The sequence below is a fragment of the Phoca vitulina genome, unplaced genomic scaffold, assembly GCF_004348235.1.
Source record: "Phoca vitulina isolate PV1807 unplaced genomic scaffold, GSC_HSeal_1.0 scaffold9, whole genome shotgun sequence".
Classification (NCBI taxonomy): Eukaryota; Metazoa; Chordata; class Mammalia; order Carnivora; family Phocidae; genus Phoca; species Phoca vitulina.
In genome coordinates this window covers 49,696,080-49,710,177 of record NW_022589712.1, presented here as the reverse complement: position 1 = coordinate 49,710,177, position 14,098 = coordinate 49,696,080, and positions in this window count along the sequence as shown.

Genomic DNA, 14,098 nt, shown 5'->3' with positions numbered 1-14,098 from the left:
GGTGCTCAAAAATGGCTGTTGAGTGAATGAAGGCAAGGGACTGAGACAACAAGCTGTGATATGTGAGAACTGGAGACTGTCATGGCTGGAAACTAAAAAGGGGATTGCATGATTCAGTAAAATACCAAACAGGGCTCCTTGATTAATCCAGAGACTAGGAACTCTATGTTCTGATCCCTTCTCTTCTTATAACTATGTGACCTTGGGTTACTTAATCTTTCTGGGGTTGAGTCAAGGAGTGCAATCAAATATTAGACTACCACCTTTGATGTGCTTTATGTGTGAATTGGGCTCCATCCTGAAGTTTGTTAAAGAAAGCAGCTGGAGTTAGAATAATACATTACTGATTCTCAGTTGTAAATCCCTTCAAATCTCATGGAAGAAAACAGATAAAACCGTTGAACAAACATTTTGTTTTCTGTGTAGGAATGTGGTCATCTCAAATGGGAACCACTGGTTAAATTATAACCTTACGCTGGTGCTTACGTTAGCTTCTGTCTTTCACCTGTTGACCTTCAGGAAGCTGCAATGAGGATTTAGTATGTAATTTGGACATTAATTAGCTAATCAAGTTTTGAGACTTACTAGTTTTGTGAGATTTATAGTTGTGCCAAATTAACTCCCTCAAACTTTTTATATCATTAAGTGACCATTAGCAGATATAAATATAATAAATAGCTTTCAAAGGTTGTTTGACCATCAAAGCCTGTATCATTCTTAATTTGTGCCAGGTTAGGGAAGAACTCCCAGAGTGAAATGTGGCCAGAAACCACAGTGCAGAGAAGTTTAACTGTTCTTCAGTTCCAGAATGAGTCAGAGAGGAGCCCAAATTTAATCTTACAATCTCGTAAATGCTTTATGACTACAATTATTACTTGCAGCTATCAGGAGGTATAGACATGCACTACCATTGTGGAAACTGAGTAGTACTTCTAAGTTTTCCAACAAAGAGATCATTTGGGCAATAAATTTATCATAAGTGGTAAGGATCTATTTTCCATGAAAACATTTTGATATATTTCATTATATGATGAAAAAATGTTCCCTGCTGAAAAATGAGAAAATGTGGATAAACAAAACGGGAGAAAAACCGTCAAAATCCCATCTTGAAGGGAAAAACACACACATACTTTTAAAAATAAAAGAAAGGCATTATCCTAGTTGTAACTGGAAAAAATACACAGAACCTAAGATCAGAAGTCTACATTCATATTCCCATACTAGAAGAAAGAGCACCTGGAAAGGAGTGGAGGTGGAGGCTGACATTTTTTTAAATAAATTATAAATACATCAGGTGCCTGGGTGGCTCAGCTGGTTAAGCGTCTGACTCTTGATTTCAGCTCAGGTCATGATCTCAGGGTCGTGAGATCAAGTCCCACATTGGACTCTGCACTGACCATGGAGCCTGCTTAAGATTCTCTCTCTCCCTCTGCCCCTCCCCCCTTTAAAAAATTATAAATACAAAGGAAAATGAAAACTTCGGAAAAAAAACCAATCCTGATCTTAAGGCATGTTTAGTATGTTACTTCATATTGTATTTGTATGGTATTACAGAGAACTTGAGTTCCTATTTCCTGTGCTTACTCCTCGTAAATGTTTTTTGAATTGTTTGCTGAGTGGCAATGTTCAAGTGACCCACTTAATCTATTAAGTATAGTAGTCTTTATTATAATTAGGAACCGAGCTTGCTAGGAATCAGCCTGGCACAGTGCTTTGTGGTACTAGGTGTACTAATGAATGTTTGTTGAATAAGTGGATATATGTGTGTAAATAATAGTTTCAATTATTATTTGAGAGGACAGGCCTAGGATGCTGAACTCATTTAAATTCATAGGTCTTATCTTAACAAACTTCAGAGCATTGTTTTCTTAAGAGACTTGATTAACACACACAAAGTACACACTGACACTATTCCAGGACTGAGTGACATGTTTCATAAAGTGCCCTTGAGTTTGTCTAGAACCCCAGACCATTTGGTCATTAAGAGAAAAATTTGCAGGGTCCCTGGGTGGCTCAGTTGTTAAGCATCTGCCTTCAGCTCAGGTCATGATCCCAGAGTCCTGGGATCGAGCCCCACCTCGGGCTCCCTACTCAGCGGGGAGTTTGCTTCTCCCTCTTCCACTCCCCCTGCTTGTGTTCCTGCTCTCGCTGTGTCTCTCTCTGTCAAATAAACAAATAAAATCTTAAAAAAAAAGAAAAATTTGCTTCATAGCAACAATGAATGAACTGATAACTTTTTAAAAAAAAATTTTAAAGATTTTAAAAATTTATTTATTTGACAGAGAGAGACGCAGTGAGAGAAGGAACACAAGCAGGGGAGTGGGAGAGGAGAAGCAGGCTTCCCATGAGCAGGGAGCCCAATGCAGGGCTCGATCCCAGGACCCTGGGATCATGACCTGAGCCGAAGGCAGACGCTTAACGACTGAGCCACCCAGGCGCCACTGAACTGATAACTTTTAGGAAAGATTTATGACCTTTTTCACAAGGAAGAATAAAATAAGCCAAGAGTACTAATTTGACAATGACTGAGTTGATGAATGATAGAGTTTATTTCACAGGCAAGGGGAATTCCAGAGAAGAGGGAGTGACTTGCTTAATGTCATAGCTAATGGCAGAGGTACGACTAGAACCTGGGACCTCTGAATCCTGATTCATTGCATTTTCTACCACCATGCTCCCTAATAGCATATGTCCTACAAATGCTGGGTCAGTGACCTTAATTTTGAATACTTTCATATAATATTTCTAACTATTACATGCAAATGCTTACCATCCTTATGGTAAACAGAATAATGGCCTCCTAAGGAGTCCACATCCTGATTCTAAGAACCTGTGAATATGTTAGGGGTCCCTGGGTGGGTCAGTCAGTTAAGAACCTGTGAATATGTTACTTTACATGGTAAAAAGGATTTTGCAAATGTGATTAAGTTAAATATTTTGAGATGGGGAGATTATCCCAGATTACCTGGATGGGTCCAAAGTAATCACAAGAGTCCTTACAAGAGGAGTCAGGAGTGTCAGAGTCAGAAAAGGAGATATGATCACAGATGCCAAAGATTGGAGTGATGTCACCATGAGCCAAGGAATGCAGGCAGCCTCTAGAATTTAGAAGAAGCAAAGAACAGATTTTTCCCCTGGAGCCTCCAGAAGGAACCAGCCCTGAAGATATCTTCATTTTAGATCAGTTAAGACTCATTTCAGACTTCTGACCTCCAAAGTTGTGAGAGAATCAATTTGTTTAAGCCACTAGTGTTTTAAGCCACTAAATTTGTGGTAATTTGTTATAGTAGTAATAGAAAATCAATACAATTTTCATTTCAAAATAGTTGTATTATTTTTATCACACTCTTGAAAGGCTAGAGGGTGGATAGGTAGTAGTAGAAGAAATCTTGTTGGCTCTGTGGTTAGTCAAATATTTTCCACTTTGGTATTTCAAAAAGTAATATTTTGTGTTTATTGTATTCTTCCATTTTTGTCTCTCCCTTTGTCAAGCTTTCTGGTTACATATCCCATTCATATTTTTCTACTCCTATTTAAGCAAACTTATTAGGTCACTTATTGAGTCAGGGAGCGTCAAAATTGAAGCTTCTATTTGTGCCTTTTGTCACAGACCTCTAACAACTATCTCATTCTTTCTCCCCATCCCAATTCTTTCTTCTCTTTGTCTTTCCTTTTCTCAAGATCTCCTTTTCCTCCTTAAGATTCTCTCTCTCCCTCTGCCCCTCCCCCCTTTAAAAATTTTTTCTTTTCTGTCCCTGTGCCCCATTTAATTCCAGTTACGTTGCTTATTCTTTTTTTTTTTTTTTTTAAAGTAAGCTCCATGCCCAATGTGGGGCTTGAACTCACAACCCTGAAATTGAGAGCTGCATACTTTACTGACTGAGCCAGTTAGGCACCCCAAATTATTTTTATCTTATTATTATTATTTTTGGAAAGGGAGTGGGGAGGGGCAGAGGGAGAGAAAGAGAAAGGATCATAAGCAGATTCCATGCCCAGTGTGGAGCCCGATGCGGGGCTTGATCTCACTTCCCTGAGATCATGACCTGAGCCAAAATCAAGAGTCAGACCCTTAACCTCCTGAGCCATGTACAAGCTCTGACATGGAAGAAGTTCCTCCTTCTGTTGAGCCAGAATCTTTTCCCCTCTAACTCTGACCCATGGGTTTAATTCTATTCCTTAAGTCATGGAACAATACTAATTCTTTCTCCATATGACAGTCCTTCAATACCTGAAGATAATCTTCACATTTACACGAGATTTTCCTCTCCTCCAGACTAAATCTCTCTGATCCTTAGGATTATTTGTCAAATGATGTCTTTTAGCTTTGTAGTTATCTTCTTCTGATTTTCCTTTGTTCTCTGTGTCCTTGTTTCATTTGAAGAGGAATGCCCAGGACTGACTGAATGCATCAGGGTGGAGGGGTACTATTACCTTGCTCATTAGATTAAGGCTGTCCAACAGAACTTTCTGTTATGATGGAAATATTCTATTTTTGTGCTGTCTGATATGGGAGTCTAACTAGCCACATGTAGTTATTGGGCATCTGAACTGTGACAAATGAGAATGAGAAACTGAATTTTAAATTTTACCTAGCTTTAATTATTTTAAGCTTAAATAGCTCTTAACATAGAAATAAGAAATTTTGTCTCTATACATGAAGACAGGAGAAGTATTAGGAGGTTCTGAGGGAAGGCCATGATGAGGATCAGGAGGCCGAGTGTTGTCACTATCATGCCATCGATGTACGTGTTCATGGAGAAGTCAAAACACAGTTATTTCCTGTCCCCCAGCATCAGTTATAAGATGAGAGCACTGGATTGGATCAGTGTTTTTCAAACCTCAAATCCAAATTCATGAGTAGGTTGTAAAATCAATTTAGAATTTTCACCAGCAGGTTGTGAAAATTAATAAAGGGGAACCTTATTTTAAAAATGGAGTCGGGGGCGCCTGGATGGCTCAGACTGTTAAGCGTCTGCCTTTGGCTGAGGTCATGATCTCAGGGTCCTGGGATCGAGCCCTGCATTGGGCTCTCTGCTCAGCAGGGAGCCTGCTTCTCCCTCTCCCTGTGCCTGCAGCTCCCCCTGCTTGTGCTCTCTCTGTGTCAGGCAAATAAATAAAACTTTAAAAATCAATCAATCAATCAATCAATTAATTTAAAAAATGGAGTCAGGAGACCAGCAGAAGCACTCATGCCTTACCACTCCTCCTCAGTCCCTTGCAGGCCCAAGAGGAAGAAGCCTATACTTTACTACCCCAGCAGGAGGAAGAAGTTTTTCCCCTTGCCTGGCAATAGCCCAGCCGATGAGAGACTGTCACTACTCAGCCAATGAAAAGCCAGTTTACTCCAATGGCCTCTTTGTTTATAACAGCCCCTCCCAACTCCCCCATTTCCTCTGTAAAAGAGTGTTGCTCTCTTTCGTTCGCTGGACTTGCCTATGGTTTTGCCATAGCCTGTGCATCCCAAATTGCAATTCTCCGCCATCCCTGAGTAAAGTCATTTGCTGGTAAAATAACTGGCTATTTATGTTTAAGGTTAGCAAGGTTTTTTTAAGATGAAATAAGATAGATCAGATTGGGATTTGGTTTTTGTTTTTTTGGTTTTTTTTTCATTTTTATTTTTTTAAGATTTTATTTATTTGTCAGAGAGAGACAGAGAGAGAAGGAGAGAGAGAGCACACAAGCATGGGAAGCCACAGGCAGAAGGAGAAGCAGGCTTCCCGCTGAGCAGGGAGCCCAAAGTGGGACTCCATCCCAGGACCCTGGGATCATGACCTGAGCCAAAGACAGACGCTTAACTGACTGAGCCACCTAGGCATCCCCAGAACGTGATTTGTAAATATTGTTTTGTTAAACTTTTGTTCCAATTTGTGTGTGTGTGTGTGTGTGTGTGTGTACTGGGTTATTACATCAAATGTGTTTCTAACTGTGGATTACAGTAAAAAATGTTTTAAAAACATAGGAATTGTTTTTAAACATGACTCCTGAGGTTTCTTCAGCCTGGTGTTTTAGGTTTCCCTGTGTCTGCAACAGGTATTCCTTAGGGCATTACTTCCATGGTGATTTGGGAGAATAAGTTTCCATGATGCCACCCCCACACGCTCAACCCAAGCGAGCAGTCTCCATATTGAGACCATGACATGCACAGACCCTCAGAAGGTGAGGAGAGGTGAGATGTAACTGTGAGTCATGTTGTTAAATGTCGTTGCTGATTCCATGACAACTTGAGGGCTTTTATATGCATGGACAAGACTTCTTGCACATTGCAGCCCCTTTGGTTTCACTCTGATGTTTAGAAGAGATTCTTGCTTTAAGCAGGAAATTGAACAAAATAATAGATCCCTACTCTAATACTGTATGATTCCATGAGTACAAAATTTCAGTAAATACTTAAAACTAAGGACATTCTTCCAGCAACAATAATGACATCAGTCTCTCTGCAGTGAGGCACAGGGCACAGGGGCTATCATCCCACTCCATCTCAACAGTCCTGGGGCCTTAGGTCGCAGCTTTTGAGAGGCTGAGCCTGGACTTGAGTTCAAATCTCCTTCCTCCAAAACTCTCTCGAATTCTGCTGTACCACATGGACAGGGATTATTGTTATCAAATTTAAATTATCAAATATATTTTTTCTTCTTATGACAGTAAATTTGATTGCACTAAGTACACTTCAACAAACATTAGCAGGGCCTGTGCTAAAGGTAGGATGCTGCTGCCCTCAAGAGATTTTTGTTGAGGGGCGCCTGGGTGGCTCAGTTGGTTAAGCGACTGCCTTCAGCTCAGGTCATGGTCCTGGAGTCCCTGGATCGAGTCCCGCATCGGGCTCCCTGCTCGGCAGGGAGTCTGCTTCTCCCTCTGACCCTACCCCTCTCATGTGCTCTCTCTCATTCTCTCTCTCTCAAATAAATAAATAAAATTTTTAACAACAAAAAAAAGAGATTTTTGTTGAGCAGTCATACACTGGGGATACTTGGTGTAGATGGACAAGGCAGGGGGAGCCACAGGCCACCAATAGAGCATACTCCTAAAATTTAGGATAGGGTTGGACAATGTTACCCTCTCCAAATGAAGCTGATTTAGTTATCTAATACGCACATTCTTATTCCAGAATATTTGCAAAGACAATGGTACTGAAGAATGGATGGCCATTCCTCAAAATCTACCCAGATCCCACTTTCTAAGAAGAAGAAAGAAAGAAAGAAAGAAAGAAAGAAAGAAAGAAAGAAAGAAAGAAAGAAAGAAAGGAGGGAAGGAAGGAAGGAAGGAAGGAAGAAAGAAAGAAAGAAAGAAAAGAAAGAGAGAGAGAGAAAGAAAAGGAAGAAAGAAAGAAAGAAAGAAAGAAAGAAAGAAAGAAAGAAAGAAAGAAAGAAAGAAAGAAAGAAAGAAAGAAAGAAAGAAAAAAAGAAAAGCCTGGGTGGCTCGGTTAGGCGTCCAACTCTTGGTTTCAGCTCAGGTCATGATCTCGGTGTCCTGGGATCAAGCCCTGTGTCAGGCTCCATGCTCAGTGTGGAGTCTGTTTGAGATTCTCTGTCCCTCTCCCTCTGCCCCTCCTGCTCATACTCTCTCCCTCTCTCTTTCTAAAATAAATAGATCTTGGACATTTTATCTATTTGAGAGAGAGACAGAGAGAGTGAGAAGAGAGAGCACGAGCCAGGTGAGGGGCAGAGGGAGAAACAGACTCCCCACTAAGCAGGGAGCCCAATGAGGGGCTCCAACTGGGGACTCCAGGATCATGATGACCTGAGCCAAAGGCAGACCCCAACTGACCGAGCGACCCAGGTGCCTCTAAAATAAATCTTTAAAAAGAAAGAAAGAGGGCTCCTGGGTGGCTTAGTCATTAAGCGTCTGCCTTCGGCTCAGGTCATGATTCCAGGGTCCTGGGATCGAGCCCTGCATCGGGCTCCCTGCTTGGCAGGAAGCCTGCTTCTCCCTCTCCCACTCCTCCTGCTTGTGTTCCTTCTCTCACTGTGTCTCTCTCTGTCAAATAAATAAATAAAATCTTTATAAAAAAATAAAAAGAAAGAGAGAGAGAGAAAGAAAAAGAAGAAAGAAAAAGAAAGAAAGAAAGAAAGAAAAAGAAAGAAAGAAAGAAAGAAAGAAAGAAAGAAAGAAAGAAAGAAAGAAAGAAAGAAAGAAAGGGTTTCCTCCAAATACCTTTAGTGATACTAAAATATATTGCGATAAGCTGTAGCATGGTGTAATGCTGGAAAGATGGAGTATGTGGGCTGGGTGGATTGGGGTTGGTTGCTGAGGAATTGTGTTTGGGTCTCCAGCACTGATCTGCAGATAGGCTCTTGACAGCAAGTACCTGGAACAAGGCAATACACATGGTGAAGTGACAGAAGCCCATTTTCTGATTCCAAGTATTCTTGCTATAATAGCCTGTGTCCTCTATGGTGGATTAGAGGGCATCAGGGTAGCCTAGGCTTGAACACATTTTCTCTGAAGATTATTCAACCTTCTCAACCTGGCTTAAGATCCCCTAACAGCCTTTTGATAGTAATAGGTTTTGTAATGCAGGTTTTTCCTTCTGGGAAAACAAGGCACTGTGCAACCCCTAAGAATATCCAAGTTGGCCTGAAAGTATATGAAATTACATTTAAAAACTATATCCCAGGTTCTTAATTAGTTTTACTATGGATTTACTTTGATTGAGTCCCTCTCTAGAAGACAAATGACCCTAGTGAGGGGAAATAATTGAATTCTGGAACAAAGAGCTGAAGACCAGACTCTGGACCCACATTGCACCCACTAGCGTGCAGGTGTTCAGACTCTAGCCTGAGCAGTATCCAGCAAGCCCCAGGTCAGTCTCTGCCCTGTCCTACAGAACACCACAGCACAGAGTTTGAGAAGGCTGAAGGAACAGTCAACAGCATAAAAACGGATGCACAATATTTTGCTTTTAAAGACACTTTTTTTGAGAACCAAATATTTGAAGACAAGTTGTTGTGTTAAAAGTTGTTGCAGTAGAAAAAAAGAAAATGTTGACGTTTTCAGTTAGAAATGTGAACTGCGTAAACGTATACACACAGTAAAAACTTACCCATTTAGGCTGTAGAATTAGGATCTAACATAAGCTGTAAAATGATAAAAGTTTTTATTAGGCTTGTATTAATTATCTTAATCTAGTGGAGCTTGCTTTACTGTCAAAGTTAGACTGAAATAAAAATAACCATTTAATTTTAATTGAAGCACTATATTTAAATTCCTCCAGATTTCTCAAAAATGTAATACACTGGAGTGGTGGGATCAGATAACTATATAAACTTGATTGCCATTTACTATATTAGCAATAACGAGTTAGAAGTTCTCATGGAAAAAATTCATTCACAAAAGCAGGGACAACATGGAATGAAATGCCTGGGACTAATTCTAGCAAGAAATGTATGGGACCTGTATGGAGAAATACCCATAAACAGCAATAAGAAAAACATCAATTTCCCTGTGGGAAAACGTGGAGAATAACTAGAGATGATTTATGAAAAAGGATACACAGGTGGTCAATAAATATGATCTTTCTCACTCATAACCACAGATCTGAAACATAAACTAACATTGAGATTTCATTTTAATCCTAACTTGGCAGGATTTAAAAGTAATCATATTATTCAATACTTTCTGAGGTCCACTAATGTGGGTATTCTCTCGCTCTTTTTTTAAAAGATTTTATTTTTAAGTAATCTCTACACCCAGTGTGGGGCTTGAGCTCACAACCCTGAGATCAAGAGTTGCATGCTCCACCAACTGAGCCAGCCCGGCGCCCCTAATGTGGCCATTCTTATGTGGCATTGGTGACAGTGTGAATTGATAAAGTTGCTTTAAAATTTCCTGGGATCGAGCCCCATGCTGGGCTCCCAGCTCATTGGGGAATCTGCTCCTCCCTCTCCTTCTGCCTCTCCCCCAGCTTGTGCTCTCTCTCTGTCTCTGTCTCTGTCTCTGTCTCAAATGAATAAATAAAATCTTTCAAAAATTTAGCAGTGTATTAAGAGCCTTAAAGTATTCATAGGCTTTTTGCCAGTAATCCCACATCTAGAACTCTATCCTAAAAAATTATCAAGATGCAGACAAAGATTTGTGTGTAAGGATGTTTACTGCAGCATTATTTATAATAGTGAAAACCTGAAATAACAGATACATGCAGTGATAGGAAATGATTAAATAAATTATGGTCCATCTCTATAGTAGAGTACTTTATAGCCACCAAACATCATATTTTTGAAGAATATTTTTTAAAAAAATCTATTTATTTTAGAGAGAGAGATTGAATGAGCATGAGCAAGAGAGGGAGAGAGAATTTCAAGCAGACTCCACACTAAGCACGGAGCCCTATGTGGGGCTCAATTCCACAACCCTGAGATCATGACATGAGCTGAAACCAAGAGTCAGACATGTAGCTGACTGGGCCACCCAGGTGACCCAAAGAATATTTAATAATATGGGAAATTATTTGTGATATGAGGGTTAAATGAAGAAAATGCAAGATATAAAATTGTGCTTTATGATGTATATTAGTTTACTAGGACTTCCATAACAAAATATCACAATCTGGGGTGCTCAAACAACACAAAATTTTCTCACAGCTCTGGAAGCTAGAAGTCCAAGATCAAGGTGTCAGCAGGTTTGGTTTCTTCTGAGACCATTCTCTTTGGCTCACAAATGGTTCCCTTCTCCTTTATCTTCACATTGGCCTTTCCCTGGTGTCTCTCATTTTATGTCCTAATCTCTTCTTAGAAAAACACCAGTTAGGGATGCCTGGGTATCCCAGTTGGGTAAGCCTCCGACTCTTGGTTTCAGTTCAGGTTGTGATCTCAGGGTCGTGAGAGTGAGCCCCGCACTGGGCTCTGTGCTCAGTGGGTAGTCTCCTTGGGCTTGTCTCTGTCACCATTCAGAAAAGGGGAAAGGAAGTCATTTCAAAAGCAGGGTCTACAGGATGTCAGGCATAGAGTTGTTTATACCTATTCTTTAAACAAGGAGCTGGTCTTAAGCCTGGAGAACAGAGTTTGGGCAGAGATAGTGTAGAAGACGAATTGGTGGAGGCAGAGATTTCGGCAGCAAGACTAGTTAGGAGGTCATTTTGGTGGTCCATGTGAAATGATAAGGAATCATTAGGGAACCACAGCTAGATGGAGCAGAGGGGGCCAGTCAGAAGAACTTCTGGAGCTGGAATTGGCAGGATTGTATTTGGGGGAACTAGATGTAGGGGAGGGAGAATTCTTCCTCTACTCTTCAAGTTCTTCCAGCTGGAGTAAGAATTCAATTTATGTGAGGGCGCCTGGGTGGCTCAGTTGGTTAAGTAACTGCCTTCGGCTCAGGTCATGATCCTGGAGTCCCGGGATCGAGTCCCACATCGGGCTCCCTGCTCAGCAGGGGGTCTGCTTCTCCCTGTGCCCTCTTCCCTCTCATGCTCTCTGTCTCTCATTCTCTCTCTCAAAAAAAAAAATAAAATATTTAAAAAAAAAAAAAAAAAAAAAAAAAAAAAAAGAATTCAATTTATGTGAGACAGATTAACAGGAGGAAGAAAGCACTTTTATTATGTGCACTTGGAGGCCCAATAACGAAATTGAGATCTAAAGAAATGACCAAGGCAGGCAGTTTTTATACATTTTAGACAAAGAGACAAATTTGTGAGGAATTTACAGGATAAGGAAAAGAGGTGTTTGGGATTTTTAATTAGAAAGAAATTCTAAGTGGAATTTGGGCTAAGGTAGTGGATTAGTAAAAAGTAAAAGGTTTTCTTTTATGGCTTCTCAACTTTAAAGTCCCTATCTCTGGTGACAAGGGTTTTTTGTTTTTTGTTTTTTTTTTAACTTCTTTGTATAGGGTGGGTATTTTTCATGTGGGAGATTTATTTCCTCCTTTCAGGGAGACAGAGGAGGGTCTGAGTGTGCTTGCACCACTCCTTCCTAAGTAGCTTCAAATCAAAATAATCAACATGCCCTGAGGGTACGTGTGAGGGCAGCCTGCCCTGGGCCCCTACCTAGGGTAGAGGTATATAAAGGAGGAGCCCTAATTTATTAGCCTAGATTTGGGAGGATTAGGGGATTCTAGGGGAGGAGTAGATTGAGGAGATTTTTAAAAGAGGTGAGGAAGTGGAGGTCAGAGAGTTGATTCAGTGTCATTTATAAAGTGCAGTTTTAAGCATTAAAATCCTCATTTATCATTTGTACAAGTCAGTGTTGAAGAATCTCTGTGCATGTGTTTTTTTTTTTTTTTTTTAAGATTTTATTTATTGGGGCGCCTGGGTGGCTCAGTTGGTTAAGCAACTGCCTTCGGCTCAGGTCATGATCCTGGAGTCCCCGGATCGAGTCCCGCATCGGGCTCCCTGCTCAGCAGGGAGTCTGCTTCTCCCTCTGACCCTCCCCCCTCTCATGCTCTCTCTATTTCATTCTCTCTCTCAAATAAATAAATAAAATCTTTATAAAAAAAAAGATTTTATTTATTTATTTGACAGAGACACAATGAGAGAGGGAACACAAGCAGGGGGAGTGGGAGAGGGAGAAGCAGACTTCCCGCTGAGCAGAGAGCCTGACGTGGGGCTCGATCCCAGGACCCTGGGATCATGACCTGAGCCGAAGGCAGACACTTAATGACTGAGCCACCCAGGCACCCCTGTGCATGTGTTTTTAATCAAAGCATTCACAAAAAGATTTCTAGGTCACATATCTGTGTATGCATATTTAAATTTGATTTTATTGTAGCAGTTCCCAACTTCCTACCAAATAATCACCATGATAGTACTATACCTATTTTGTGATTTGGGGAATAGAGACACAGAAAGATTATGTGTTAGAATTTGTCCATAGCCACCAAGGCAGTCCAAAGCTATTGTTGGCCACTAGATTTAAAACAGTAATTAAGGGGCGCCTGGGTGGCTCAGTTGGTTAAGCGACTGCCTTCGGCTCAGGTCATGATCCTGTAGTCCCGGGATCGAGTCCCACATCGGGCTCCCTGCTCAGCAGGGAGTCTGCTTCTCCCTCTGACCCTCCCCCCTCTCATGCTCTCTGTCTCTCATTCTCTCTCTCAAATAAATAAATAAAATCTTTAAAAAAAAAAAAAACAGTAATTAAAATGGCCTCAAAGCATGTATTATGTACTGGATTTCATAGAGCATAACTGGAAGTCCATGACCACATAACTTAGTACTTTAGTATTTAGTATATTCAGTTCAACTCAGATGTTTAAGGAGCATTTATGCTGAACTGGACTAGATGGAGAACATTTCTTGGAGAGTGGAAAGTGTTAACATTTAGCTAAAAAATGAGACCCTCCTAAATAGGAAAGAATGACATTTCTGACTAGAGTGAGGAGTCAAGTAAGGATATTTTAATAAATAGTTAGTTTATAAATTATAAGTTTAATTTAATTTATTTATTTGTCAGAGAGAGTGCGAGCACAAGCAGGGAGAGCGGCAGGCAGAGGGAAAAGTAGACTCCCTGCTAAGCAAGGAGCCCAAAGTGGGACTCAGATCCCAGGACTGAGCCACCCAGACGTTCCTATAAATAATAAGTTTAATATAAACTATAGATGAAAAGGCCTAACCATGAAGTTACTGCTGGCATTTAGAGTTAAAGAACAATTATAATGTTTTGTATTTTATAAATCCTTTTATCTCATGATCACCAAGTGCTTAATAAATAGGAACTCATTAAGGAACATACCATTATTAGGAGGTAGTTATATATGAACAGTTCCATATTTTCAGATGGAGAACGTGAAGCAAGAGGTCAGTCCAGTAGCATGATGTAAGTTAGTGGCAGGTGTAGACATAGAAATAGAATGTAGTTTCTCTTCACACACAAGTCTTTGCTTCAGTCAGTGGCTTATTGGCATTTAGAAGTGAAAACTTTCAGGAGCCTGGGTGGTTCAGTGGGTTAAACATCTGCCTTTGGCTCAGGTCATGATCCCAGGGTCCTGGGATCGAGTTTGGCATCTGGCTCCCTACTCAGCGAGGAGTCTGCTTCTCCTTCTGTCCCTCCTCCTTCCCCTCCCCCCTACCCAAGCTCTCCCTCTCTCTCTCTCAAATAAATAAATAAAATCTTAAAAAAAAATAAAAGTAAAAACTTTCTTGTAAAAAACATTCAGACAAGAAAATCTGATTCAA